At 37.6% G+C, this 24,973-nt stretch overlaps 2 non-coding genes and 48 pseudogenes across 2 annotated transcripts; all 50 read right to left on the bottom strand.

Annotated features, from left to right (window-relative positions):
* Positions 1-14: 14 nt before the first annotated feature.
* On the bottom strand, positions 15-133 carry LOC149620203 (5S ribosomal RNA; annotated as a pseudogene).
* Positions 134-269: 136 nt separating this feature from the next.
* LOC149620202 (5S ribosomal RNA) lies at positions 270-388 on the bottom strand (annotated as a pseudogene).
* Positions 389-748: 360 nt separating this feature from the next.
* Positions 749-867, bottom strand: LOC149620201 (5S ribosomal RNA; annotated as a pseudogene).
* A 361-nt stretch (positions 868-1,228) lies between these two features.
* On the bottom strand, positions 1,229-1,347 carry LOC149620200 (5S ribosomal RNA; annotated as a pseudogene).
* Positions 1,348-1,706: 359 nt separating this feature from the next.
* On the bottom strand, positions 1,707-1,825 carry LOC149620199 (5S ribosomal RNA; annotated as a pseudogene).
* A 584-nt stretch (positions 1,826-2,409) lies between these two features.
* On the bottom strand, positions 2,410-2,528 carry LOC149620198 (5S ribosomal RNA; annotated as a pseudogene).
* Positions 2,529-2,649: 121 nt separating this feature from the next.
* On the bottom strand, positions 2,650-2,752 carry LOC149620197 (5S ribosomal RNA; annotated as a pseudogene).
* A 359-nt stretch (positions 2,753-3,111) lies between these two features.
* On the bottom strand, positions 3,112-3,230 carry LOC149620196 (5S ribosomal RNA; annotated as a pseudogene).
* Positions 3,231-3,351: 121 nt separating this feature from the next.
* LOC149620195 (5S ribosomal RNA) lies at positions 3,352-3,470 on the bottom strand (annotated as a pseudogene).
* A 584-nt stretch (positions 3,471-4,054) lies between these two features.
* Positions 4,055-4,173, bottom strand: LOC149620194 (5S ribosomal RNA; annotated as a pseudogene).
* A 121-nt stretch (positions 4,174-4,294) lies between these two features.
* LOC149620193 (5S ribosomal RNA) lies at positions 4,295-4,397 on the bottom strand (annotated as a pseudogene).
* A 359-nt stretch (positions 4,398-4,756) lies between these two features.
* Positions 4,757-4,875, bottom strand: LOC149620192 (5S ribosomal RNA; annotated as a pseudogene).
* Positions 4,876-4,996: 121 nt separating this feature from the next.
* On the bottom strand, positions 4,997-5,115 carry LOC149620191 (5S ribosomal RNA; annotated as a pseudogene).
* A 361-nt stretch (positions 5,116-5,476) lies between these two features.
* LOC149620190 (5S ribosomal RNA) lies at positions 5,477-5,595 on the bottom strand (annotated as a pseudogene).
* Positions 5,596-5,732: 137 nt separating this feature from the next.
* Positions 5,733-5,851, bottom strand: LOC149620189 (5S ribosomal RNA; annotated as a pseudogene).
* Positions 5,852-5,987: 136 nt separating this feature from the next.
* On the bottom strand, positions 5,988-6,106 carry LOC149620188 (5S ribosomal RNA; annotated as a pseudogene).
* Positions 6,107-6,467: 361 nt separating this feature from the next.
* LOC149620187 (5S ribosomal RNA) lies at positions 6,468-6,586 on the bottom strand (annotated as a pseudogene).
* A 359-nt stretch (positions 6,587-6,945) lies between these two features.
* LOC149620186 (5S ribosomal RNA) lies at positions 6,946-7,064 on the bottom strand (annotated as a pseudogene).
* Positions 7,065-7,648: 584 nt separating this feature from the next.
* On the bottom strand, positions 7,649-7,767 carry LOC149620185 (5S ribosomal RNA; annotated as a pseudogene).
* Positions 7,768-7,888: 121 nt separating this feature from the next.
* On the bottom strand, positions 7,889-7,991 carry LOC149620184 (5S ribosomal RNA; annotated as a pseudogene).
* A 359-nt stretch (positions 7,992-8,350) lies between these two features.
* Positions 8,351-8,469, bottom strand: LOC149620183 (5S ribosomal RNA; annotated as a pseudogene).
* Positions 8,470-8,829: 360 nt separating this feature from the next.
* LOC149620182 (5S ribosomal RNA) lies at positions 8,830-8,948 on the bottom strand (annotated as a pseudogene).
* A 359-nt stretch (positions 8,949-9,307) lies between these two features.
* Positions 9,308-9,426, bottom strand: LOC149620181 (5S ribosomal RNA; annotated as a pseudogene).
* Positions 9,427-9,787: 361 nt separating this feature from the next.
* LOC149620180 (5S ribosomal RNA) lies at positions 9,788-9,906 on the bottom strand (annotated as a pseudogene).
* A 361-nt stretch (positions 9,907-10,267) lies between these two features.
* On the bottom strand, positions 10,268-10,386 carry LOC149620179 (5S ribosomal RNA; annotated as a pseudogene).
* A 583-nt stretch (positions 10,387-10,969) lies between these two features.
* On the bottom strand, positions 10,970-11,088 carry LOC149620178 (5S ribosomal RNA; annotated as a pseudogene).
* Positions 11,089-11,449: 361 nt separating this feature from the next.
* LOC149620177 (5S ribosomal RNA) lies at positions 11,450-11,568 on the bottom strand (annotated as a pseudogene).
* A 358-nt stretch (positions 11,569-11,926) lies between these two features.
* LOC149620176 (5S ribosomal RNA) lies at positions 11,927-12,045 on the bottom strand (annotated as a pseudogene).
* A 122-nt stretch (positions 12,046-12,167) lies between these two features.
* LOC149620175 (5S ribosomal RNA) lies at positions 12,168-12,286 on the bottom strand (annotated as a pseudogene).
* Positions 12,287-12,407: 121 nt separating this feature from the next.
* On the bottom strand, positions 12,408-12,510 carry LOC149620174 (5S ribosomal RNA; annotated as a pseudogene).
* A 137-nt stretch (positions 12,511-12,647) lies between these two features.
* On the bottom strand, positions 12,648-12,766 carry LOC149620173 (5S ribosomal RNA; annotated as a pseudogene).
* Positions 12,767-12,903: 137 nt separating this feature from the next.
* LOC149620172 (5S ribosomal RNA) lies at positions 12,904-13,022 on the bottom strand (annotated as a pseudogene).
* Positions 13,023-13,141: 119 nt separating this feature from the next.
* Positions 13,142-13,244, bottom strand: LOC149620171 (5S ribosomal RNA; annotated as a pseudogene).
* Positions 13,245-13,859: 615 nt separating this feature from the next.
* LOC149620170 (5S ribosomal RNA) lies at positions 13,860-13,978 on the bottom strand (annotated as a pseudogene).
* A 359-nt stretch (positions 13,979-14,337) lies between these two features.
* Positions 14,338-14,456, bottom strand: LOC149620169 (5S ribosomal RNA; annotated as a pseudogene).
* Positions 14,457-15,048: 592 nt separating this feature from the next.
* LOC149620168 (5S ribosomal RNA) lies at positions 15,049-15,167 on the bottom strand (annotated as a pseudogene).
* A 1,307-nt stretch (positions 15,168-16,474) lies between these two features.
* LOC149620167 (5S ribosomal RNA) lies at positions 16,475-16,593 on the bottom strand (annotated as a pseudogene).
* Positions 16,594-17,718: 1,125 nt separating this feature from the next.
* LOC149620166 (5S ribosomal RNA) lies at positions 17,719-17,821 on the bottom strand (annotated as a pseudogene).
* A 136-nt stretch (positions 17,822-17,957) lies between these two features.
* Positions 17,958-18,076, bottom strand: LOC149620165 (5S ribosomal RNA; annotated as a pseudogene).
* A 117-nt stretch (positions 18,077-18,193) lies between these two features.
* Positions 18,194-18,296, bottom strand: LOC149620164 (5S ribosomal RNA; annotated as a pseudogene).
* A 613-nt stretch (positions 18,297-18,909) lies between these two features.
* LOC149620163 (5S ribosomal RNA) lies at positions 18,910-19,012 on the bottom strand (annotated as a pseudogene).
* Positions 19,013-19,148: 136 nt separating this feature from the next.
* On the bottom strand, positions 19,149-19,251 carry LOC149620162 (5S ribosomal RNA; annotated as a pseudogene).
* A 138-nt stretch (positions 19,252-19,389) lies between these two features.
* LOC149620161 (5S ribosomal RNA) lies at positions 19,390-19,508 on the bottom strand. Its single transcript, XR_016375596.1, has one exon. It is a non-coding gene; the product is annotated as a 5S ribosomal RNA (ribosomal RNA).
* A 361-nt stretch (positions 19,509-19,869) lies between these two features.
* On the bottom strand, positions 19,870-19,988 carry LOC149620160 (5S ribosomal RNA). The gene has a single exon (XR_016375685.1). It is a non-coding gene; the product is annotated as a 5S ribosomal RNA (ribosomal RNA).
* A 137-nt stretch (positions 19,989-20,125) lies between these two features.
* LOC149620159 (5S ribosomal RNA) lies at positions 20,126-20,228 on the bottom strand (annotated as a pseudogene).
* A 1,538-nt stretch (positions 20,229-21,766) lies between these two features.
* LOC149620158 (5S ribosomal RNA) lies at positions 21,767-21,885 on the bottom strand (annotated as a pseudogene).
* A 359-nt stretch (positions 21,886-22,244) lies between these two features.
* Positions 22,245-22,363, bottom strand: LOC149620157 (5S ribosomal RNA; annotated as a pseudogene).
* A 592-nt stretch (positions 22,364-22,955) lies between these two features.
* LOC149620156 (5S ribosomal RNA) lies at positions 22,956-23,074 on the bottom strand (annotated as a pseudogene).
* Positions 23,075-23,907: 833 nt separating this feature from the next.
* LOC149620155 (5S ribosomal RNA) lies at positions 23,908-24,026 on the bottom strand (annotated as a pseudogene).
* Positions 24,027-24,385: 359 nt separating this feature from the next.
* Positions 24,386-24,504, bottom strand: LOC149620154 (5S ribosomal RNA; annotated as a pseudogene).
* Between the last annotated feature and the right edge of the window lie 469 nt (positions 24,505-24,973).

Genomic DNA, 24,973 nt, shown 5'->3' with positions numbered 1-24,973 from the left:
AAAAAAAGTGAAAAAGCCAACGGCACGCAGTGTTCCTTAGTGATCTCCCTCCCAAGTACTGACTGCGCTCGACGCTACTTAACTTCGGTGATCGGACGAGAACCGGTGTTTACAGTGTGATATGGCCGTTGCGGAGAGTGCTAGTTAATAATTCGAATTTAAATTATGTGAGACAAATTAACCTTCATCTTTTTAAAACAATAACAAAAAGAAAACATGTTTGCTTTTTTCATATCTATTAAAATTTAAAAGAGGTAAAAAAAGTGAAAAACCAACGGCACGCAGTGTTGCTAAGTGGTCTCCCTCCCAAGTACTGACTGCGCTCGACGATGCTCAACTTCGGTGATCGGACGAGAACCGGTGTTTTCAGCGTGATATGGCCGTTGCCGAGAGTGCTATTTAATAATTTGAGTTTAATTAACCTTTATCTTTATTAAACAATATCAAAAAGAAGATATGTTTGCTTTTTTCATATCTGGTGGAATTTAAATAGGAAATAAAAGTAAAAAAGCCAACGTCACGCAGTGTTTCCAAGTACTGACTGCGCTCGACGCTGCTTAACTTCGGTGATCGGACGAGAACCGGTGTTTTCAGCGTGATATGGCCACTGCCGAGAGTGTTAGATAATAATTCGAATTTAAATTAAGTAAGACAAATTAACCTTCATCTTTTTAAAACAATAACAAAAAGAAAACATGTTTGCATTTTTCATATATATTAAAATTTAAAAGAGGTAAAAAAAGTGAAAAACCAACGGCACGCAGTGTTGCTAAGTGGTCTCCCTCCCAAGTACTGACTGCGCTCGACGATGCTCAACTTCGGTGATCGGACGAGAACCGGTGTTTTCAGCGTGATATGGCCGTTGCCGAGAGTGCTATTTAATAATTTGAGTTTAATTAACCTTCATCTTTATTAAACAATATCAAAAAGAAGATATGTTTGCTTTTTTCATATCTGGTGGAATTTAAATAGGAAATAAAAGTAAAAAAGCCAACGTCACGCAGTGTTTCCAAGTACTGACTGCGCTCAACGCTGCTTAACTTCGGTGATCGGACGAGAACCGGTGTTTTCAGCGTGATATGGCCACTGCCGAGAGTGTTAGATAATAATTCGAATTTAAATTAAGTGAGACAAATTAACCTTCATCTTTTTAAAACAATAACAAAAAGAAAACATGTTTGCTTTTTTTCATTTCTATTGGAATTTAAAAGAGAAAAAAAAGTGAAAAAGCCAACGGCACGCAGTGTTCCTTAGTGATCTCCCTCCCAAGTACTGACTGCGCTCGACGCTACTTAACTTCGGTGATCGGACGAGAACCGGTGTTTACAGCGAGATATGGCCGTGGTCGAGGGTGCTAGTTAATAATATGAATTTAATTAACCTTCATATTTATAAAACAATAACATAAAGAAGATATGTTTGTTTTTTCATATCTGGTGGAATTTAAGAGGAAACAAAAGTGAAAAAGCCAACGTCACGCAGTGTTTCCAAGTACTGACTGCGCTCGACGCTGCTTAACTTCGGTGATCGGACGAGAACCGGTGTTTTCAGCGTGATATGGCCACTGCCGAGAGTGTTAGATAATAATTCGAATTTAAATTAAGTGAGACAAATTAACCTTCATCTTTTTAAAACAATAACAAAAAGAAAACATGTTTGCTTTTTTCATATCTATTAAAATTTAAAAGTGGAAAAAAAAGTGAAAAAGCCCACGGCACACAGTGTTCCTAAGTGGTCTCCCTCCCAATTACTGACTGCGCTCGACGCTACTTAACTTCGGTGATCGGACGAGAACCGGTGTTTACAGCGTGATATGGCCGTTGTCGAGGGTGCTAGTTAATAATATGAATTTAATTAACCTTCATATTTATAAAACAATAACATAAAGTAGATATGTTTGTTTTTTCATATCTGGTGGAATTTAAGAGGAAACAAAAGTGAAAAAGCCACCGGCACGCAGTGTTCCCAAGTACTGACTGCGCTCGAACCTGCTTAACTTCGGTGCTCGGACGAGAACCGGTGTTTTCAGCGTGATATGGCCGTTGCCGAGAGTGCTATTTAATAATTTGAGTTTAATTAACCTTCATCTTTATTAAACAATATCAAAAAGAAGATATGTTTGCTTTTTTCATATCTGGTGGAATTTAAATAGGAAATAAAAGTAAAAAAGCCAACGTCACGCAGTGTTTCCAAGTACTGACTGCGCTCGACGCTGCTTAACTTCGGTGATCGGACGAGAACCGGTGTTTTTAGCGTGATATGGCCACTGCCGAGAGTGCTAGTTAATAATTCGAATTTAAATTAAGTGAGACAAATTAACCTTCATTTTTTTAAAACAATAACAAAAAGATAACATGTATGCTTTTTTCATATCTATTAAAATTTAAAAGAGGAAAAAAAAAGTGAAAAAGCCAACGGCACGCAGTGTTGCTAAGTGGTCTCCCTCGCAAGTACTGACTGCGCTCGACGCTGTTTAACTTCGGTGATCGGACGAGAACCGGTGTTTTCAGCGTGATATGGCCGTTGCCGAAAGTGCTAGTTAATAATTTGAATTTAATTAACCTTAATCTATATAAAACAATATCAAAAAGAAGATATGTTTGCTTTTTTCATATCTGGTGGAATTTAAATAGGAAATAAAAGTAAAAAAGCCAACGTCACGCAGTGTTTCCAAGTACTGACTGCGCTCGACGCTGCTTAACTTCGGTGATCGGACGAGAACCGGTGTTTTCAGCGTGATATGGCCGTTGCCAAGAGTGCTATTTAAAAATTTGAATTTAATTAACCTTCATCTTTATAAAACAATGTCAAAAAGAAGATATGTTTGCTTTTTTCATACCTGGTGGAATTAAAATAGGAAATAAAAGTGAAAAAGCCAACGTCACGCAGTGTTTCCAAGTACTGACTGCACTCGACGCTGCTTAACTTCGGTGATTGGACTAGAACCGGTGTTTTCAGCGTGATATGGCCGTTGCCGAGAGTGCTAGTTAATAATTCAAATTTAAATTAAGTGAGACAAATTAACCTTCATCTTTTTAAAACAATAATAAAAAGAAACATGTTTGCTTTTTTCATATCTATTAAAATTTAAAAGAGGTAAAAAAGTGAAAAAGCCAAAGGCACGAAGTGTTCCTAAGTGGTCTCCCTCCCAAGTACTGACTGCGCTCGACGCTGCTTAACTTCGGTGATCGCACGAGAACCGGTGTTTTCAGCGTGATATGGCCGTTGCCGAGAGAGCTATTTAAAAATTTGAATTTAATTAACCTTCATCTTTATAAAACAATATCAAAAAGAAGATATGTTTGCTTTTTTCATATCTATTAAAATTTAAAAGAGGTAAAAAAAGTGAAAAACCAACGGCACGCAGTGTTGCTAAGTGGTCTCCCTCCCAATTACTGACTGCGCTCGACGCTACTTAACTTCGGTGATCGGACGAGAACCGGTGTTTACAGCGTGATATGGCCGTTGTCGAGGGTGCTAGTTAATAATATGAATTTAATTAACCTTCATATTTATAAAACAATAACATAAAGTAGATATGTTTGTTTTTTCATATCTGGTGGAATTTAAGAGGAAACAAAAGTGAAAAAGCCACCGGCACGCAGTGTTCCCAAGTACTGACTGCGCTCGAACCTGCTTAACTTCGGTGCTCGGACGAGAACCGGTGTTTTCAGCGTGATATGGCCGTTGCCGAGAGTGCTATTTAATAATTTGAGTTTAATTAACCTTCATCTTTATTAAACAATATCAAAAAGAAGATATGTTTGCTTTTTTCATATCTGGTGGAATTTAAATAGGAAATAAAAGTAAAAAAGCCAACGTCACGCAGTGTTTCCAAGTACTGACTGCGCTCGACGCTGCTTAACTTCGGTGATCGGACGAGAACCGGTGTTTTTAGCGTGATATGGCCACTGCCGAGAGTGCTAGTTAATAATTCGAATTTAAATTAAGTGAGACAAATTAACCTTCATTTTTTTAAAACAATAACAAAAAGATAACATGTATGCTTTTTTCATATCTATTAAAATTTAAAAGAGGAAAAAAAAAGTGAAAAAGCCAACGGCACGCAGTGTTGCTAAGTGGTCTCCCTCGCAAGTACTGACTGCGCTCGACGCTGTTTAACTTCGGTGATCGGACGAGAACCGGTGTTTTCAGCGTGATATGGCCGTTGCCGAAAGTGCTAGTTAATAATTTGAATTTAATTAACCTTAATCTATATAAAACAATATCAAAAAGAAGATATGTTTGCTTTTTTCATATCTGGTGGAATTTAAATAGGAAATAAAAGTAAAAAAGCCAACGTCACGCAGTGTTTCCAAGTACTGACTGCGCTCGACGCTGCTTAACTTCGGTGATCGGACGAGAACCGGTGTTTTCAGCGTGATATGGCCGTTGCCAAGAGTGCTATTTAAAAATTTGAATTTAATTAACCTTCATCTTTATAAAACAATGTCAAAAAGAAGATATGTTTGCTTTTTTCATACCTGGTGGAATTAAAATAGGAAATAAAAGTGAAAAAGCCAACGTCACGCAGTGTTTCCAAGTACTGACTGCACTCGACGCTGCTTAACTTCGGTGATTGGACTAGAACCGGTGTTTTCAGCGTGATATGGCCGTTGCCGAGAGTGCTAGTTAATAATTCAAATTTAAATTAAGTGAGACAAATTAACCTTCATCTTTTTAAAACAATAATAAAAAGAAACATGTTTGCTTTTTTCATATCTATTAAAATTTAAAAGAGGTAAAAAAGTGAAAAAGCCAAAGGCACGAAGTGTTCCTAAGTGGTCTCCCTCCCAAGTACTGACTGCGCTCGACGCTGCTTAACTTCGGTGATCGCACGAGAACCGGTGTTTTCAGCGTGATATGGCCGTTGCCGAGAGAGCTATTTAAAAATTTGAATTTAATTAACCTTCATCTTTATAAAACAATATCAAAAAGAAGATATGTTTGCTTTTTTCATATCTATTAAAATTTAAAAGAGGTAAAAAAAGTGAAAAACCAACGGCACGCAGTGTTGCTAAGTGGTCTCCCTCCCAAGTACTGACTGCGCTCGACGATGCTCAACTTCGGTGATCAGACGAGAACCGGTGTTTTCAGCGTGATATGGCCGTTGCCGAGAGTGCTATTTAATAATTTGAGTTTAATTAACCTTCATCTTTATTAAACAATATCAAAAAGAAGATATGTTTGCTTTTTTCATATCTGGTGGAATTTAAATAGGAAATAAAAGTAAAAAAGCCAACGTCACGCAGTGTTTCCAAGTACTGACTGCGCTCGACGCTGCTTAACTTCGGTGATCGGACGAGAACCGGTTTTTTCAGCTTGATATGGCCACTGCCGAGAGTGTTAGATAATAATTCGAATTTAAATTAAGTGAGACAAATTAACCTTCATCTTTTTAAAACAATAACAAAAAGAAAACATGTTTGCTTTTTTCATATCTATTAAAATTTAAAAGTGGAAAAAAAAGTGAAAAAGCCAACGGCACGCAGTGTTCCTAAGTGGTCTCCCTCCCAATTACTGACTGCGCTCGACGCTGCTTAGCTTCGGTGATCGGACGAGCACCGGTGTTTTCAGTGTTATATGGCCGTTGCGGAGAGAGCTAGTTAATAATTCGAATTTAAATTAAGTGAGACAAATTAACCTTCATCTTTTTAAAATAATAACAAAAAGAAAACATGTTTGCTTTTTTTCATTTCTATTGGAATTTAAAAGAGAAAAAAAAGTGAAAAAGCCAACGGCACGCAGTGTTCCTTAGTGATCTCCCTCCCAAGTACTGACTGCGCTCGACGCTACTTAACTTCGGTGATCGGACGAGAACCGGTGTTTACAGTGTGATATGGCCGTTGCGGAGAGTGCTAGTTAATAATTCGAATTTAAATTATGTGAGACAAATTAACCTTCATCTTTTTAAAACAATAACAAAAAGAAAACATGTTTGCTTTTTTCATATCTATTAAAATTTAAAAGAGGTAAAAAAAGTGAAAAACCAACGGCACGCAGTGTTGCTAAGTGGTCTCCCTCCCAAGTACTGACTGCGCTCGACGATGCTCAACTTCGGTGATCGGACGAGAACCGGTGTTTTCAGCGTGATATGGCCGTTGCCGAGAGTGCTATTTAATAATTTGAGTTTAATTAACCTTCATCTTTATTAAACAATATCAAAAAGAAGATATGTTTGCTTTTTTCATATCTGGTGGAATTTAAATAGGAAATAAAAGTAAAAAAGCCAACGTCACGCAGTGTTTCCAAGTACTGACTGCGCTCAACGCTGCTTAACTTCGGTGATCGGACGAGAACCGGTGTTTTCAGCGTGATATGGCCACTGCCGAGAGTGTTAGATAATAATTCGAATTTAAATTAAGTGAGACAAATTAACCTTCATCTTTTTAAAACAATAACAAAAAGAAAACATGTTTGCTTTTTTTCATTTCTATTGGAATTTAAAAGAGAAAAAAAAGTGAAAAAGCCAACGGCACGCAGTGTTCCTTAGTGATCTCCCTCCCAAGTACTGACTGCGCTCGACGCTACTTAACTTCGGTGATCGGACGAGAACCGGTGTTTACAGCGAGATATGGCCGTGGTCGAGGGTGCTAGTTAATAATATGAATTTAATTAACCTTCATATTTATAAAACAATAACATAAAGAAGATATGTTTGTTTTTTCATATCTGGTGGAATTTAAGAGGAAACAAAAGTGAAAAAGCCAACGTCACGCAGTGTTTCCAAGTACTGACTGCGCTCGACGCTGCTTAACTTCGGTGATCGGACGAGAACCGGTGTTTTCAGCGTGATATGGCCACTGCCGAGAGTGTTAGATAATAATTCGAATTTAAATTAAGTGAGACAAATTAACCTTCATCTTTTTAAAACAATAACAAAAAGAAAACATGTTTGCTTTTTTCATATCTATTAAAATTTAAAAGTGGAAAAAAAAGTGAAAAAGCCCACGGCACACAGTGTTCCTAAGTGGTCTCCCTCCCAATTACTGACTGCGCTCGACGCTACTTAACTTCGGTGATCGGACGAGAACCGGTGTTTACAGCGTGATATGGCCGTTGTCGAGGGTGCTAGTTAATAATATGAATTTAATTAACCTTCATATTTATAAAACAATAACATAAAGTAGATATGTTTGTTTTTTCATATCTGGTGGAATTTAAGAGGAAACAAAAGTGAAAAAGCCACCGGCACGCAGTGTTCCCAAGTACTGACTGCGCTCGAACCTGCTTAACTTCGGTGCTCGGACGAGAACCGGTGTTTTCAGCGTGATATGGCCGTTGCCGAGAGTGCTATTTAATAATTTGAGTTTAATTAACCTTCATCTTTATTAAACAATATCAAAAAGAAGATATGTTTGCTTTTTTCATATCTGGTGGAATTTAAATAGGAAATAAAAGTAAAAAAGCCAACGTCACGCAGTGTTTCCAAGTACTGACTGCGCTCGACGCTGCTTAACTTCGGTGATCGGACGAGAACCGGTGTTTTTAGCGTGATATGGCCACTGCCGAGAGTGCTAGTTAATAATTCGAATTTAAATTAAGTGAGACAAATTAACCTTCATTTTTTTAAAACAATAACAAAAAGATAACATGTATGCTTTTTTCATATCTATTAAAATTTAAAAGAGGAAAAAAAAAGTGAAAAAGCCAACGGCACGCAGTGTTGCTAAGTGGTCTCCCTCGCAAGTACTGACTGCGCTCGACGCTGTTTAACTTCGGTGATCGGACGAGAACCGGTGTTTTCAGCGTGATATGGCCGTTGCCGAAAGTGCTAGTTAATAATTTGAATTTAATTAACCTTAATCTATATAAAACAATATCAAAAAGAAGATATGTTTGCTTTTTTCATATCTGGTGGAATTTAAATAGGAAATAAAAGTAAAAAAGCCAACGTCACGCAGTGTTTCCAAGTACTGACTGCGCTCGACGCTGCTTAACTTCGGTGATCGGACGAGAACCGGTGTTTTCAGCGTGATATGGCCGTTGCCAAGAGTGCTATTTAAAAATTTGAATTTAATTAACCTTCATCTTTATAAAACAATGTCAAAAAGAAGATATGTTTGCTTTTTTCATACCTGGTGGAATTAAAATAGGAAATAAAAGTGAAAAAGCCAACGTCACGCAGTGTTTCCAAGTACTGACTGCACTCGACGCTGCTTAACTTCGGTGATTGGACTAGAACCGGTGTTTTCAGCGTGATATGGCCGTTGCCGAGAGTGCTAGTTAATAATTCAAATTTAAATTAAGTGAGACAAATTAACCTTCATCTTTTTAAAACAATAATAAAAAGAAACATGTTTGCTTTTTTCATATCTATTAAAATTTAAAAGAGGTAAAAAAGTGAAAAAGCCAAAGGCACGAAGTGTTCCTAAGTGGTCTCCCTCCCAAGTACTGACTGCGCTCGACGCTGCTTAACTTCGGTGATCGCACGAGAACCGGTGTTTTCAGCGTGATATGGCCGTTGCCGAGAGAGCTATTTAAAAATTTGAATTTAATTAACCTTCATCTTTATAAAACAATATCAAAAAGAAGATATGTTTGCTTTTTTCATACCCGGTGGAATTAAAATAGGAAATAGAAGTGAAAAAGCCAACGTCACGCAGTGTTTCCAAGTACTGACTGCGCTCGACGCTGCTTAACTTCGGTGATCGGACGAGAACCGGTGTTTTGAGCGTGATATGGCCGTTGCCGAGAGCGCTATTTAATAATTCGAATTTAAATTAAGTGAGACAAATTACCTTCATGTTTTTAAAACAATAACAATAAGAAAATATGTTTGCTTTTTTCATATCTATTGGAATTTAAAAGAGGGAAAAAAAGTGAAAAAGCCAACGGCACGCTGTGTTCTTAAGTGGTCTCCCTCCCAAGTACTGACTGCGCTCGACGCTGCTTAACTTCGGTGATCGGACGAGAACCGGTGTTTTCAGCGTGATATGGCCGTTGCCGAGAAAGCTATTTAAAAATTTGAATTTAATTAACCTTCATCTTTATAAAACAATATCAAAAAGAAGATATGTTTGCTTTTTTCATACCTGGTGGAATTAAAATAGGAAATAAAAGTGAAAAAGCCAACGTCACGCAGTGTTTCCAAGTACTGACTGCACTCGACGCTGCTTAACTTCGGTGATTGGACTAGAAACGGTGTTTTCAGCGTGATATGGCCGTTGCCGAGAGTGCTAGTTAATAATTCGAATTTAAATTAAGTGAGACAAATTAACCTTCATCTTTTTAAAACAATAATAAAAAGAAACATGTTTGCTTTTTTCATATCTATTAAAATTTAAAAGAGGTAAAAAAGTGAAAAAGCCAACGGCACGCAGTGTTGCTAAGTGGTCTCCCTCGCAAGTACTGACTGCGCTCGACGCTGTTTAACTTCGGTGATCGGACGAGAACCGGTCTTTTCAGCGTGATATGGCCGTTGCCGAAAGTGCTAGTTAATAATTTGAATTTAATTAACCTTCACTTTAATAAACAATTTCAAAATGAAAATATGTTTGCTTTTTTCATATCTGGTGGATTTTAAAAGAGGAAATATAAGTGCAAAAGCCAACGTCACGCAGTGTTTCCAAGTACTGACTGCGCTCGATGCTGCTCAACTTCGGTGATCGGACGAGAACCGGTGTTTTCAGCGTGAAATGGCCGTTGCCGAGAGTGTTAGATAATAATTCGAATTTAAAATAAGTGAGACAAATTAACCTTCATCTTTTTAAAACAATAACAAAAAGAAAACATGTTTGCTTTTTTCATATCTATTAAAATTTAAAAGAGGAAAAAAAAGTGAAAAAGCCAACGGCACGCCTTGTTCCTAAGTGGTCTCCCTCCCAAGTACTGACTGCGCTCGACGCTGCTTAACTTCGGTGATCGGACGAGAACCGGTGTTTTCAGCGTGATATGGCCGTTGCCGAGAGCGCTATTTAATAATTTGAATTTAATTAACCTTCATCTATATAAAACAATATCAAAAAGAAGATATGTTTGCTTTTTTCATATCGGGTGGTATTTAAAAGAGGAAATAAAAGTGCAAAAGCCAACGTCACGCAGTGTTTCCAAGTACTGACTGCGCTCGACGCTGCTTAAATTCGGTGATCGGAATAGAACCGGTGTTTTCAGCGTGATATGGCCGTAGCCGAGAGTGCTAGTTAATAATTGGAATTTAAATTAAATGAGACAAATTAACCTTCATCTTTTTAAAACAATAACAAAAAGAAAATATGTTTGCTTTTTTCATATCTATTGGAATTTAAAAGAGAAAAAAAAGTGAAAAAGCCAACGGCACGCAGTGTTCCTTAGTGATCTCCCTCCCAAGTGCTGACTGCGCTCGACGCTACTTAACTTCGGTGATCGGACGAGAACCGGTGTTTACAGCGTGATATGGCCGTTGTCGAGGGTGCTAGTTAATAATATGAATTTAATTAACCTTCATATTTATAAAACAATAACATAAAGAAGATATGTTTGTTTTTTCATATCTGGTGGAATTTAAGAGGAAACAAAAGTGAAAAAGCCACCGGCACGCAGTGTTCCCAAGTACTGACTGCGCTCGAACCTGCTTAACTTCGGTGCTCGGACGAGAACCGGTGTTTTCAGCGTGATATGGCCGTTGCCGAGAGTGCTATTTAATAATTTGAGTTTAATTAACCTTCACTTTAATAAACAATATCAAAAAGAAAATATGTTTGCTTTTTTCATATCTGGTGGATTTTAAAAGAGGAAATATAAGTGCAAAAGCCAACGTCACGCAGTGTTTCCAAGTACTGACTGCGCTCGATGCTGCTTAACTTCGGTGATCGGACGAGAACCGGTGTTTTCAGCGTGAAATGGCCGTTGCCGAGAGTGTTAGATAATAATTCGAATTTAAAATAAGTGAGACAAATTAACCTTCATCTTTTTAAAACAATAACAAAAAGAAATCATGTTTGCTTTTTTCATATCTTTTAAAATTTAAAAGAGGAAAAAAAAGTGAAAAAGCCAACGGCACGCCTTGTTCCTAAGTGGTCTCCCTCCCAAGTACTGACTGCGCTCGACGCTGCTTAACTTCGGCGATCGGACGAGAACCGGTGTTTTCAGCGTGATATGGCCGTTGCCGAGAGCGCTATTTAATAATTTGAATTTAATTAACCTTCATCTATATAAAACAATATCAAAAAGAAGATATGTTTGTTTTTTCATATCTGGTGGTATTTAAAAGAGGAAACAAAAGTGAAAAAGCCAACGTCACGCAGTGTTCCCAAGTACTGACTGCGCTCGACGCTGCTTAAATTCGGTGATCGGAATAGAACCGGTGTTTTCAGCGTGATATGGCCGTAGCCGAGAGTGCTAGATAATAATTCGAATTTAAATTAAGTGAGACAAATTAACCTTCATCTTTTTAAAACAATAACAAAAAACAATCATGTTTGCTTTTTTCTTATCTATTAAAATTTAAAAGTGGAAAAAAAAGTGAAAAAGCCAACGGCACGCAGTTTTCCTAAGTGGTCTCCCTCCCAAGTTCTGACTGCGCTCGACGCTGCTTAACTTCGGTGATCGGACGATAACCGGTGTATTCAGCGTGATATGGCCGTTGCCAAGCGTGTTAGTTAGAAATTTGAATTTAATTAACCTTCATCTTTATAAAACAATAACAAAAGGAAGATATGGTTGTTTTTTCATATCTGGTGGAATTTAAGAGGAAACAAAAGTGAAAAAGCCAACGGCACGCAGTGTTCCCAAGTACTGACTGCGCTCGACGCTGTTTAACTTCGGTGATCGGACGAGAACAGGTGTTTTCAGCGTTATATGGCCGTTGCGGAGAGTGCAAGTTAATAATTCGAATTTAAAATAAGTGAGACAAATTAACCTTCATCTTTTTAAAACAATAACAAAAAGAAATCATGTTTGCTTTTTTCATATCTATTAAAATTTAAAAGAGGAAAAAAAAGTGAAAAACCAACGGCACGCCTTGTTCCTAAGTGGTCTCCCTCCCAAGTACTGACTGAGCTCGACGCTGCTTAACTTCGGTGATCGGACGATAACCGGTGTATTAAGCGTGATATGGCCGTTGCCGAGAGTGCAAGTTAATAATTTGAATTTAATTAACCTTCATCTTTATAAAACAATAACAAAACGAAAACATGTTTGCTTTTTTCATATCTATTAAAATTTAAAAGTGGAAAAAAAAGTGATAAAGCCAACGGCACGCAGTGTTGCTAAGTGGTCTCTCTCCCAAGTACTGACTGCGCTCGACGTTGATTAGCTTCGGTGATCGGACGAGAACCGGTGTTTTCAGCGTGATATGGCCGTTGCCGAGAGTGCTATTTAATAATTTGAGTTTAATTAACCTTCATCTTTATTAAACAATATCAAAAAGAAGACATGTTTGCTTTTTTCATATCTGGTGGAATTTAAATAGGAAATAAAAGTAAAAAAGCCAACGTCACGCAGTGTTTCCAAGTACTGACTGCGCTCGACGCTGCTTAACTTCGGTGATCGGACGAGAACCGGTGTTTTCAGCGTGATATGGCCGTTGCCGAGAGTGCTAGATAATAATTCGAATTTAAATTAAGTGAGACAAATTAACCTTCATCTTTTTAAAACAATAACAAAAAGAAATCATCTTTGCTTTTTTCATATCTATTAAAATTTAAAAGTGGAAAAAAAAGTGATAAAGCCAACGGCACGCAGTGTTGCTAAGTGGTCTCCCTCCCAAGTACTGACTGCGCTCGACGTTGATTAACTTCGGTGATCGGACGAGAACCGGTGTTTTCAGCGTGATATGGCCGTTGCCGAGAGTGTTAGATAATAATTCGAATTTAAATTAAGTGAGACAAATTAACCTTCATCTTTTTAAAACAATAACAAAAAGAAATCATGTTTGCTTTTTTCATATCTATTAAAATTTAAAAGTGGAAAAAAAAGTGAAAAAGCCAACGGCACGCAGTGTTGCTAAGTGGTCTCCCTCCCTAGTACTGATTGCGCTCGACGCTGTTTAACTTCGGTGATCGGACGAGAACCGGCGTATTCAGCGTGATATGGCCGTTGCCGAGAGTGCTAGTTAATAATTTGAATTTAATTAACCTTCATCTTTATAAAACAATAACAAAAAGAAGATATGTTTGTTTTTTCATATCTGGTGGAATTTAAGAGGAAACAAAAGTGAAAAAGCCAACGGCACGCAGTGTTCCCAAGTACTGTCTGCGCTCGACGCTGCTTAACTTCGGTGATCGGACGAGAACCGGTGTTTTCAGTGTGATATGGCCGTTGCGGAGAGTGCTAGTTAATAATTCGAATTTAAATTAAGTGAGACAAATTAACCTTCATCTTTTTAAAACAATAACAAAAAGAAAACATGTTTGCTTTTTTCATATCTATTAAAATTTAGAAGTGGAAAAAAAAATGAAAAAGCCAACGGCACGCCTTGTTCCTAATTGGTCTCCCTCCCAAGTACTGACTGCCCTCGACGCTGCTTAACTTAAGGGATCGGTCGATAACCGGTGTATTAAGCGTGATATGGCCGTTGCCGAGAGTGCTAGTTAATAATTTGAATTTAATTAACCTTCATCTTTATAAAACAATAACAAAAAGAAGATATGTTTGTTTTTTCATATCTGGTGGAAATTAAGAGGAATCAAAAGTGAAAAAGCCAACGGCACGCAGTGTTCCCAAGTACTGACTGCGCTCGACGCTGTTTAACTTCGGTGATCGGACAAGAACCGACGTTTTCAGCGTGATATGGACGTTGCCGAGAGTGTTAGATAATAATTCGAATTTAAATTAAGTGAGACAATTTAACCTTCATTTTTTTAAAACAATAAAAAAAAGAAATCATGTTTGCTTTTTTCATATCTATTAAAATTTAAAAGTGGAAAAAAAAGTGAAAAAGCCAACGGCACGCAGTGTTGCTAAGTGGTCTCCCTCCCTAGTACTGATTGCGCTCGACGCTGTTTAACTTCGGTGATCGGACGAGAACCGGTGTTTTCAGCGTGATATGGCCGTTGCCGAGAGTGCTAGTTAATAATTTGAATTTAATTAACCTTCATCTTTATAAAACAATAACAAAAAGAAGATATGTTTGTTTTTTCATATCTGGTGGAATTTAAGAGGAAACAAAAGTGAAAAAGCCACCGGCACGCAGTGTTCCCAAGTAGTGACTGCGCTCGACCCTGCTTAACTTCGGTGATCGGACGAGAACCGGTGTTTTCAACGTTATATGGCCGTTGCCGAGAGTGCTAGTTAATAATTCGAATTTAAATTAAGTGAGACAAATTAACCTTCATCTTTTTAAAACAATAACAAAAAGATAACATGTTTGCTTTTTTCATATCTATTAAAATTTAAAAGAGGAAAAAAAAGTGAAAAAGCCAACGGCACGCCTTGTTCCTAAGTGGTCTCCCTCCCAAGTACTGACTGCGCTCGACGCTGTTTAACTTCGGTGATCGGACGAGAACCGGTGTTTTCAGCGTGATATGGCCGTTGCCGAGAGTGATAGATAATAATTCGAATTTAAATTAAGTGAGACAAATTAACCTTCATCTTTTTAAAACAATAACAAAAAGAAAATATGTTTGCTTTTTTTCATATCTATTGGAATTTAAAAGAGGAAAAAAAGTGAAAAAGCCAACGGCACGCAGTGTTCCTAAGTGGTCTCCCTCCCAAAATCTGACTGCGCTCGGACGATAACCAGTGTATTCAGCGTGATATGGCCGTTGCCGAGAGTGCTAGTTAATAATTTGAATTTAATTAACCTTCATCTTTATAAAACAATAACAAAAAGAAGATATGTTTGTTTTTTCATATCTGGTGGAATTTAAGAGGAAACAAAAGTGAAAAAGCCAACGGCACGCAGTGTTCCCAAGTACTGACTGCGCTCGACGCTGCTTAACTTCGGTGATCGGACGAGAACCGGTGTTTTCAGTGTGATATGTCCGTTGCGGAGAGTGCTAGTTAATAATTCGAATTTAAATTAAGTGAGACAAATTAACCTTCATCTTTTTAAAACAATAATAAAAAGAAAACATGTTTGCTTTTTTCATATCTATTAAAATTTAAAAGAGGAAAAAAAAGTGAAAAAGCCAACGGCACGCCTTGTTCCTAAGTGGTCTCCCTCCCAAGTACTGACTGCGCTCGACGCTGCTTAACTTCGGTGATCGGACGATAACCGGTGTATTAAGCGTAATATGGCCGTTGCCGAGAGTGCTAGTTAATAATTTGAATTTAATTAACCTTCATCTTTATAAAACAATAAAAAAAAGAAGATATGTTTTTTTTCATATCTGGTGGAATTTAAGAGGAAACAAAAGTGAAAAAGCCAACGGCACGCAGTGTTCCCAAGTACTGACTGCGTTCGACGCTGTTTAACTTCGGTGATCGGACGAGAACCGGTGTTTTCAGCGTGATATGGCGTTGCCGAGAGTGTTAGATAATAATTCGAATTTAAATTAAGTGAGACAAATTAACCTTCATCTTTTTAAAATAATAACAAAAAGAAAACATGTTTGCTTTTTTCATATATATTAAAATTTAAAAGAGGAAAAAAATGAAAAAGCCAACGGCACGCCATGTTCCTAAGTGGTCTCCCTCCCAAGTACTGACTGCCCTCGACGCTGCTTAACTTAAGGGATCGGTCGATAACCGGTGTATTAAGTGTGATATGGCCGTTGCCGAGAGTGCTAGTTAATAATTTGAATTTAATTAACCTTCATCCTTATAAAACAATAACAAAAAGAAGATATGTTTGTTTTTTCATATCTGGTGGAATTTAAGAGGAAACAAAAGTTAAAAAGCCAACGGCACGCAGTGTTCCCAAGTACTGACTGCGTTCGACGCTGTTTAACTTCGGTGATCGGACGAGAACCGGTGTTTTCAGCGTGATATGGCGTTGCCGAGAGTGTTAGATAATAATTCGAATTTAAATTAAGTGAGACAAATTAACCTTCATCTTTTTAAAATAATAACAAAAAGAAAACATGTTTGCTTTTTTCATATATATTAAAATTTAAAAGAGGAAAAAAATGAAAAAGCCAACGGCACGCCATGTTCCTAAGTGGTCTCCCTCCCAAGTACTGACTGCCCTCGACGCTGCTTAACTTAAGGGATCGGTCGATAACCGGTGTATTAAGTGTGATATGGCCGTTGCCGAGAGTGCTAGTTAATAATTTGAATTTAATTAACCTTCATCCTTATAAAACAATAACAAAAAGAAGATATGTTTGTTTTTTCATATCTGGTGGAATTTAAGAGGAAACAAAAGTGAAAAAGCCAACGGCACGCAGTGTTCCCAAGTACTGACTGCGCTCGACCCTGCTTAACTTCGGTGATCGGACGAGAACCGGTGTTTTCAGTGTGATATGTCCGTTGCGGAGAGTGCTAGTTAATAATTCGAATTTAAATTAAGTGAGACAAATTAACCTTCATCTTTTTAAAACAATAACAAAAAGAAAACATGTTTGCTTTTTTCATATCTATTAAAATTTAAAAGAGGAAAAAAAAGTGAAAAAGCCAACGGCACGCCTTGTTCCTAAGTGGTCTCCCTCCCAAGTACTGACTGCGCTCCACGCTGCTTAAGTTCGGTGATCGGACGATAACCAGTGTATTCAGCGTGATATGGCCGTTGCCGAGAGTGCTAGTTAATAATTTGAATTTAATTAACCTTCATCTTTACAGGAGCAGATGACAAAGGATTCTCGGACGCTAGCTTCCACAATATAGAGGGCAATGGCCACAGCGTACGTCACAGCTGTAGCGGTATCGTTTGCCATAGAAGCGATATCAGACATTATAGCAGACGATGTTTTTGGTGGACTATATCTGGCACCAAAGTCTGCTGGGAATTTTTTTTTTTTGTAATAACGGACTAACGGTGGATACTGAGGTTCGTCTTATCCGATCGCGACATAAATATACACAATATAATTACTTTCTTCAAACAGCTGTAACCGTTGGTATTAAGATAAAAGAAACTACATTTTGTGACTTCAACCTACTAAATAGTCAAATTAAGTCCAAACTAGCAGAGAAACCCAGGTAAACCAAGGCTTAATTAACAATCTGTGCCCACTGGAATGATTGGGGTCGGGTTTTCAAAAGATAAAAGCAAGGTTTTAAAAGATGCCGAAACACAATGTTATATACGTGCTTTAGGGCCAAAATATTCCGTATTTCTTTTGAATTAATTGACTGCTACAAGAGGTTGGAAACGAAATCACTGTCTCTTACTTTTTGGGTTTTAAAAGATCGTGAGTGATTTCTTTTCCCAACCTCTTGTAGCTATCATTTAATTCAAGAAGAAATTTAGAAAAAATTGGCACTGAAACACATTTTAGTTTTTTAATAGTGTACATACGTTACTCGCTGGGTTTTTCACTATCAATTTTAGTCCCAAAAGCCGTTGAAATCCATTTTTTAACTCTAATACTCGTTAAGCCTAAGCTAATTATAAGCAGACGATACGTATTTTTTAAAAGAGTTTCCAGACGCGATTTCCCAGATCTCCTTTCGAGACTTTGCAGTCACGCTATTGGTTGGAAAATAAAGCTCAAATTTCCTACGAGTGGTGGCACTGGCGTAATGATTTTGGTTAATAACCGTGACGTTCGCGGATCCCTTTGCCCTCTACATTATGGAAGCTAGCGTCCGAGACTCATTTGTCATCTGCTCCTGATCTTTATAAAACAATAACAAAAAGAAGATATGTTTGTTTTTTCATATCTGGTGGAATTTAAGAGGAAACAAAAGTGAAAAAGCCAACGGCACGCAGTGTTCCCAAGTACTGACTGCGCTCGACGCTGTTTAACTTCGGTGATCGGACGAGAACCGGTGTTTTCAGCGTGATATGGCCGTTGCCGAGAGTGCTAGATAATAATTCGAATTTAAATTAAGTGAGACAAATTAACCTTCATCTTTTTAAAACAATAACAAAAAGAAATCATGTTTGCTTTTTTCAAATCTATTAAAATTTAAAAGAGGAAAAAAAGTGAAAAAGCCAACGGCACGCCTTGTTCCTAACTGGTCTCCCTCCCAAGTACTGACTGCGCTCGACGCTGCTTAACTTCGGTGATCGGACGATAACCGGTGTATAAAGCGTGATATGGCCGTTGCCGAGAGTGCTAGTTAATAATTTGAATTTAATTAACCTTCATCTTTATAAAACAATAACAAAAAGAAGATATGTCTTTTTTCATATCTGGTGGAATTTAAGAGGAAACAAAAGTGAAAAAGCCAACGGCACGCAGTGTTCCCAAGTACTGACTGCGCTCGACGCTGCTTAACTTCGGTGATCGGACGTGAACCGGTGTTTTCAGTGTGATATGGCCGTTGCGGAGAGTGCTAGTTAATAATTCGAATTTAAATTAAGTGAGACAAATTAACCTTCATCTTTTTAAAACAATAAAAAAAAGAAAACGTTTGCTTTTTTCATATCTATTAAAATTTAAAAGAGGAAAAAAAATGAAAAAGCCAACGGCACGCCTTGTTCCTAAGTGGTCTCCTTCCCAAGTACTGACTGCCCTCGACGCTGCATAACTTAAGGGATCGGTCGATAACCGGTGTATTAAGCGTGATATGGCCGTTGCCGAGAGTGCTAGTTAATAATTTGAATTTAATTAACCTTCATCTTTATAAAACAATAACAAAAAGAAGATATGTTTGTTTTTTCATATCTGGTGGAATTTAAGAGGAAACAAAAGTGAAAAAGCCAACGGCACGCAGTGTTCCCAAGTACTGACAGCGCTCGACGCTGCTTAACTTCGGTGATCGGACGTGAACCGGTGTTTTCAGTGTGATATGGCCGTTGCGGAGAGTGCTAGTTAATAATTCGAATTTAAATTAAGTGAGACAAATTAACCTTCATCTTTTTAAAACAATAACAAAAAGAAAATATGTTTGCTTTTATTCATATCTATTGGAATTTAAAAGAGGAAAAAAAAGTGAAAAAGCCAACGGCACGCAGTGTTCCCAAGTACTGACTGCGCTCGACGCTGCTTAACTTCGGTGATCGGACGTGAACCGGTGTTTTCAGTGTGATATGGCCGTTGCGGAGAGTGCTAGTTTATAATTCTAATTTAAATTAAGTGAGACAAATTAACCTTCATCTTTTTAAAACAATAACAAAAAGAAAACATGTTTGCTTTTTTCATATCTATTAAAATTTAAAAGAGGAAAAAAAGTGAAAAAGCCAACGGCACGCAGTGTTCCCAAGTACTGACTGCGCTCGACGCTGCTTAACTTCGGTGATCGGACGAGAACCGTTGTTTTCAGCGTTATATGGCCGTTGCCGAGAGCGCTATTTAATAATTCGAATTTAAATTAAGTGAGACAAATTAACCTTGATGTTTTTAAAACAATAACAAAAAGAAAATATGTTTGCTTTTTTCATATCTATTGGAATTTAAAAGAGGGAAAAAAAAGTGAAAAAGCCAACGGCACGCAGTGTTCTTAAGTGGTCTCCCTCCCAAGTACTGACTGCGCTCGACGCTGCTTAACTTCGGTGATCGGACGAGAACCGCTGTTTTCAGCGTGATATGGCCGTTGCCGAGAGTGCTATTTAAAAATTTGAATTTAATTAACCTTCATCTTTATAAAACAATATCAAAAAGAAGATATGTTTGCTTTTTTCATACCTGGTGGAATTTAAATAGGAAATAAAAGTGAAAAAGCCAACGTCACGCAGTGTTTCCAAGTACTGACTGCGCTCGACGCTGCTTAACTTCGGTGATCGAACGAGAACCGGTGTTTTTAGCGTGATATGGCCGTTGCCGAGAGTGCTAGATAATAATTCGAATTTAAATTAAGTGAGACAAATTAAGCTTCATATTTTAAAAACAATAACAAAAAGAAAATATGTTTGCTTTTTTCATATCTATTGGTATTTAAAAGAGGAAAAAAAAATGAAAATGCCAACGGCACGCAGTATTCCTAAGTGGTCTCCCTCCCAAGTACTGACTGCGCTCGACGCTGCTTAACTTCGGTGATCGGACGAGAACCGGTGTTTTCAGCGTGATATGGCCGTTGCCGAGAGCGCTATTTAATAATTCGAATTTAAATTAAGTGAGACAAATTAACTTTGATGTTTTTAAAACAATAACAAAAAGAAAATATGTTTGCTTTTTTCATATCTATTGGAATTTAAAAGAGGGAAAAAAAGTGAAAAAGCCAACGGCACGCAGTGTTCCCAAGTACTGAATGCGCTCGACGCTGCTTAACTTCGGTGATCGGACGAGAACCGTTGTTTTCAGCGTGATATGGCCGTTGCCGAGAGTGCTAGTTAATTTATCGAATTTAAATTAAGTGAGACAAATTAACCTTCATCTTTATACAACAATATCAAAAAGAAGATATGTTTGCTTTTTTCATATCTGGTTTAATTTAAATAGGAAATAAAAGTGAAAAGGCCAACGTCACGCAGTGTTTCCAAGTACTGACTGCGCTCGACGCTTCTTAACTTCGGTGATCGGACGAGAACCGGTGTTTTCAGCGTGATATGGCCGTTGCCGATAGTACTAGTCAATAATTTGAATTTAATTAGCCTTCATATTTATAAAACAATAACAAAAAGAAGATGTTTGCTTTTTTCATATCTGTTGGAATTTAAAAGAGGAAACAAAAAGGAAAAAGCCTACGGCACGCAGTGTTCAAAAGTACTGACTGCGCTCGACGCTGCTTAACTTCGGTGATCGGACGAGAAAAGTGTTTTCAGCGTGATATGGCCGTTGCCGAGAGTGCTATTTAAAAATTTGAATTTAATTAACCTTCATCTTTATAAAACAATATCAAAAAGAAGATATGTTTGCTTTTTTCATACCTGGTGGAATTTAAATAGGAAATAAAAGTGAAAAAGCCAACGTCACGCAGTGTTTCCAAGTACTGGCTGCGCTCGACGCTGCTTAACTTCGGTGATCGGACGAGAACCGTTGTTTTCAGCGTGATATGGCCGTTGCCGAGAGTGCTAGTTAATTTATCGAATTTAAATTAAGTGAGACAAATTAACCTTCATCTTTATAAAACAATATCAAAAAGAAGATATGTTTGCTTTTTTCATATCTGGTTTAATTTAAATAGGAAATAAAAGTGAAAAAGCCAACGTCACGCAGTGTTTCCAAGTACTGACTGCGCTCGACGCTGCTTAACTTCGGTGATCGGACGAGAACCGGTGTTTTCAGCGTGATATGGCCACTGCCGAGAGTGTTAGATAATAATTCGAATTTAAATTAAGTGAGACAAATTAACCTTCATCTTTTTAAAACAATATCAAAAAGAAAACATGTTTGCTTTTTTCATATCTATTAACATTTAGAAGTGGAAAAAAAGTGAAAAAACCAACGGCACGCAGTGTTCCTAAGTGGTCTCCCTCCCAAATTCTGACTGCGCTCGACGCTGCTTAACTTAAGGGATCGGTCGATAACCGGTGTATTAAGCGTGATATGGCCGTTGCCGAGAGTGCTAGTTAATAATTTGAATTTAATTAACCTTCATCTTTATAAAACAATAACAAAAAGAAGATATGTTTGTTTTTTCATATCTGGTGGAAATTAAGAGGAATCAAAAGTGAAAAAGCCAACGGCACGCAGTGTTCCCAAGTACTGACTGCGCTCGACGCTGTTTAACTTCGGTGATCGGACAAGAACCGACGTTTTCAGCGTGATATGGACGTTGCCGAGAGTGTTAGATAATAATTCGAATTTAAATTAAGTGAGACAATTTAACCTTCATTTTTTTAAAACAATAAAAAAAAGAAATCATGTTTGCTTTTTTCATATCTATTAAAATTTAAAAGTGGAAAAAAAAGTGAAAAAGCCAACGGCACGCAGTGTTGCTAAGTGGTCTCCCTCCCTAGTACTGATTGCGCTCGACGCTGTTTAACTTCGGTGATCGGACGAGAACCGGTGTTTTCAGCGTGATATGGCCGTTGCCGAGAGTGCTAGTTAATAATTTGAATTTAATTAACCTTCATCTTTATAAAACAATAACAAAAAGAAGATATGTTTGTTTTTTCATATCTGGTGGAATTTAAGAGGAAACAAAAGTGAAAAAGCCACCGGCACGCAGTGTTCCCAAGTAGTGACTGCGCTCGACCCTGCTTAACTTCGGTGATCGGACGAGAACCGGTGTTTTCAACGTTATATGGCCGTTGCCGAGAGTGCTAGTTAATAATTCGAATTTAAATTAAGTGAGACAAATTAACCTTCATCTTTTTAAAACAATAACAAAAAGATAACATGTTTGCTTTTTTCATATCTATTAAAATTTAAAAGAGGAAAAAAAAGTGAAAAAGCCAACGGAACGCCTTGTTCCTAAGTGGTCTCCCTCCCAAGTACTGACTGCGCTCGACGCTGTTTAACTTCGGTGATCGGACGAGAACCGGTGTTTTCAGCGTGATATGGCCGTTGCCGAGAGTGATAGATAATAATTCGAATTTAAATTAAGTGAGACAAATTAACCTTCATCTTTTTAAAACAATAACAAAAAGAAAATATGTTTGCTTTTTTTCATATCTATTGGAATTTAAAAGAGGAAAAAAAGTGAAAAAGCCAACGGCACGCAGTGTTCCTAAGTGGTCTCCCTCCCAAAATCTGACTGCGCTCGGACGATAACCAGTGTATTCAGCGTGATGTGGCCGTTGCCGAGAGTGCTAGTTAATAATTTGAATTTAATTAACCTTCATCTTTATAAAACAATAACAAAAAGAAGATATGTTTGTTTTTTCATATCTGGTGGAATTTAAGAGGAAACAAAAGTGAAAAAGCCAACGGCACGCAGTGTTCCCAAGTACTGACTGCGCTCGACGCTGCTTAACTTCGGTGATCGGACGAGAACCGGTGTTTTCAGTGTGATATGTCCGTTGCGGAGAGTGCTAGTTAATAATTCGAATTTAAATTAAGTGAGACAAATTAACCTTCATCTTTTTAAAACAATAATAAAAAGAAAACATGTTTGCTTTTTTCATATCTATTAAAATTTAAAAGAGGAAAAAAAAGTGAAAAAGCCAACGGCACGCCTTGTTCCTAAGTGGTCTCCCTCCCAAGTACTGACTGCGCTCGACGCTGCTTAACTTCGGTGATCGGACGATAACCGGTGTATTAAGCGTAATATGGCCGTTGCCGAGAGTGCTAGTTAATAATTTGAATTTAATTAACCTTCATCTTTATAAAACAATAACAAAAAGAAGATATGTTTTTTTTCATATCTGGTGGAATTTAAGAGGAAACAAAAGTGAAAAAGCCAACGGCACGCAGTGTTCCCAAGTACTGACTGCGTTCGACGCTGTTTAACTTCGGTGATCGGACGAGAACCGGTGTTTTCAGCGTGATATGGCGTTGCCGAGAGTGTTAGATAATAATTCGAATTTAAATTAAGTGAGACAAATTAACCTTCATCTTTTTAAAACAATATCAAAAAGAAAACATGTTTGCTTTTTTCATATCTATTAAAATTTAGAAGTGGAAAAAAAGTGAAAAAACCAACGGCACGCAGTGTTCCTAAGTGGTCTCCCTCCCAAATTCTGACTGCGCTCGACGCTGCTTAACTTAAGGGATCGGTCGATAACCGGTGTATTAAGCGTGATATGGCCGTTGCCGAGAGTGCTAGTTAATAATTTGAATTTAATTAACCTTCATCTTTATAAAACAATAACAAAAAGAAGATATGTTTGTTTTCTCATATCTGGTGGAAATTAAGAGGAATCAAAAGTGAAAAAGCCAACGGCACGCAGTGTTCCCAAGTACTGACTGCGCTCGACGCTGTTTAACTTCGGTGATCGGACAAGAACCGACGTTTTCAGCGTGATATGGACGTTGCCGAGAGTGTTAGATAATAATTCGAATTTAAATTAAGTGAGACAATTTAACCTTCATTTTTTTAAAACAATAAAAAAAAGAAATCATGTTTGCTTTTTTCATATCTATTAAAATTTAAAAGTGGAAAAAAAAGTGAAAAAGCCAACGGCACGCAGTGTTGCTAAGTGGTCTCCCTCCCTAGTACTGATTGCGCTCGACGCTGTTTAACTTCGGTGATCGGACGAGAACCGGTGTTTTCAGCGTGATATGGCCGTTGCCGAGAGTGCTAGTTAATAATTTGAATTTAATTAACCTTCATCTTTATAAAACAATAACAAAAAGAAGATATGTTTGTTTTTTCATATCTGGTGGAATTTAAGAGGAAACAAAAGTGAAAAAGCCACCGGCACGCAGTGTTCCCAAGTAGTGACTGCGCTCGACCCTGCTTAACTTCGGTGATCGGACGAGAACCGGTGTTTTCAACGTTATATGGCCGTTGCCGAGAGTGCTAGTTAATAATTCGAATTTAAATTAAGTGAGACAAATTAACCTTCATCTTTTTAAAACAATAACAAAAAGATAACATGTTTGCTTTTTTCATATCTATTAAAATTTAAAAGAGGAAAAAAAAGTGAAAAAGCCAACGGAACGCCTTGTTCCTAAGTGGTCTCCCTCCCAAGTACTGACTGCGCTCGACGCTGTTTAACTTCGGTGATCGGACGAGAACCGGTGTTTTCAGCGTGATATGGCCGTTGCCGAGAGTGATAGATAATAATTCGAATTTAAATTAAGTGAGACAAATTAACCTTCATCTTTTTAAAACAATAACAAAAAGAAAATATGTTTGCTTTTTTTCATATCTATTGGAATTTAAAAGAGGAAAAAAAGTGAAAAAGCCAACGGCACGCAGTGTTCCTAAGTGGTCTCCCTCCCAAAATCTGACTGCGCTCGGACGATAACCAGTGTATTCAGCGTGATATGGCCGTTGCCGAGAGTGCTAGTTAATAATTTGAATTTAATTAACCTTCATCTTTATAAAACAATAACAAAAAGAAGATATGTTTGTTTTTTCATATCTGGTGGAATTTAAGAGGAAACAAAAGTGAAAAAGCCAACGGCACGCAGTGTTCCCAAGTACTGACTGCGCTCGACGCTGCTTAACTTCGGTGATCGGACGAGAACCGGTGTTTTCAGTGTGATATGTCCGTTGCGGAGAGTGCTAGTTA

The sequence above is a fragment of the Phalangium opilio genome, unplaced genomic scaffold, assembly GCF_054372755.1.
Source record: "Phalangium opilio isolate 3A_F unplaced genomic scaffold, DU_Popi_V2 ptg000209l_1, whole genome shotgun sequence".
Taxonomy (NCBI): domain Eukaryota; kingdom Metazoa; phylum Arthropoda; class Arachnida; order Opiliones; family Phalangiidae; genus Phalangium; species Phalangium opilio.
The sequence above is the reverse complement of the archived record's forward strand: the minus strand, read 5'-3'. Positions and strand labels throughout refer to the sequence as shown.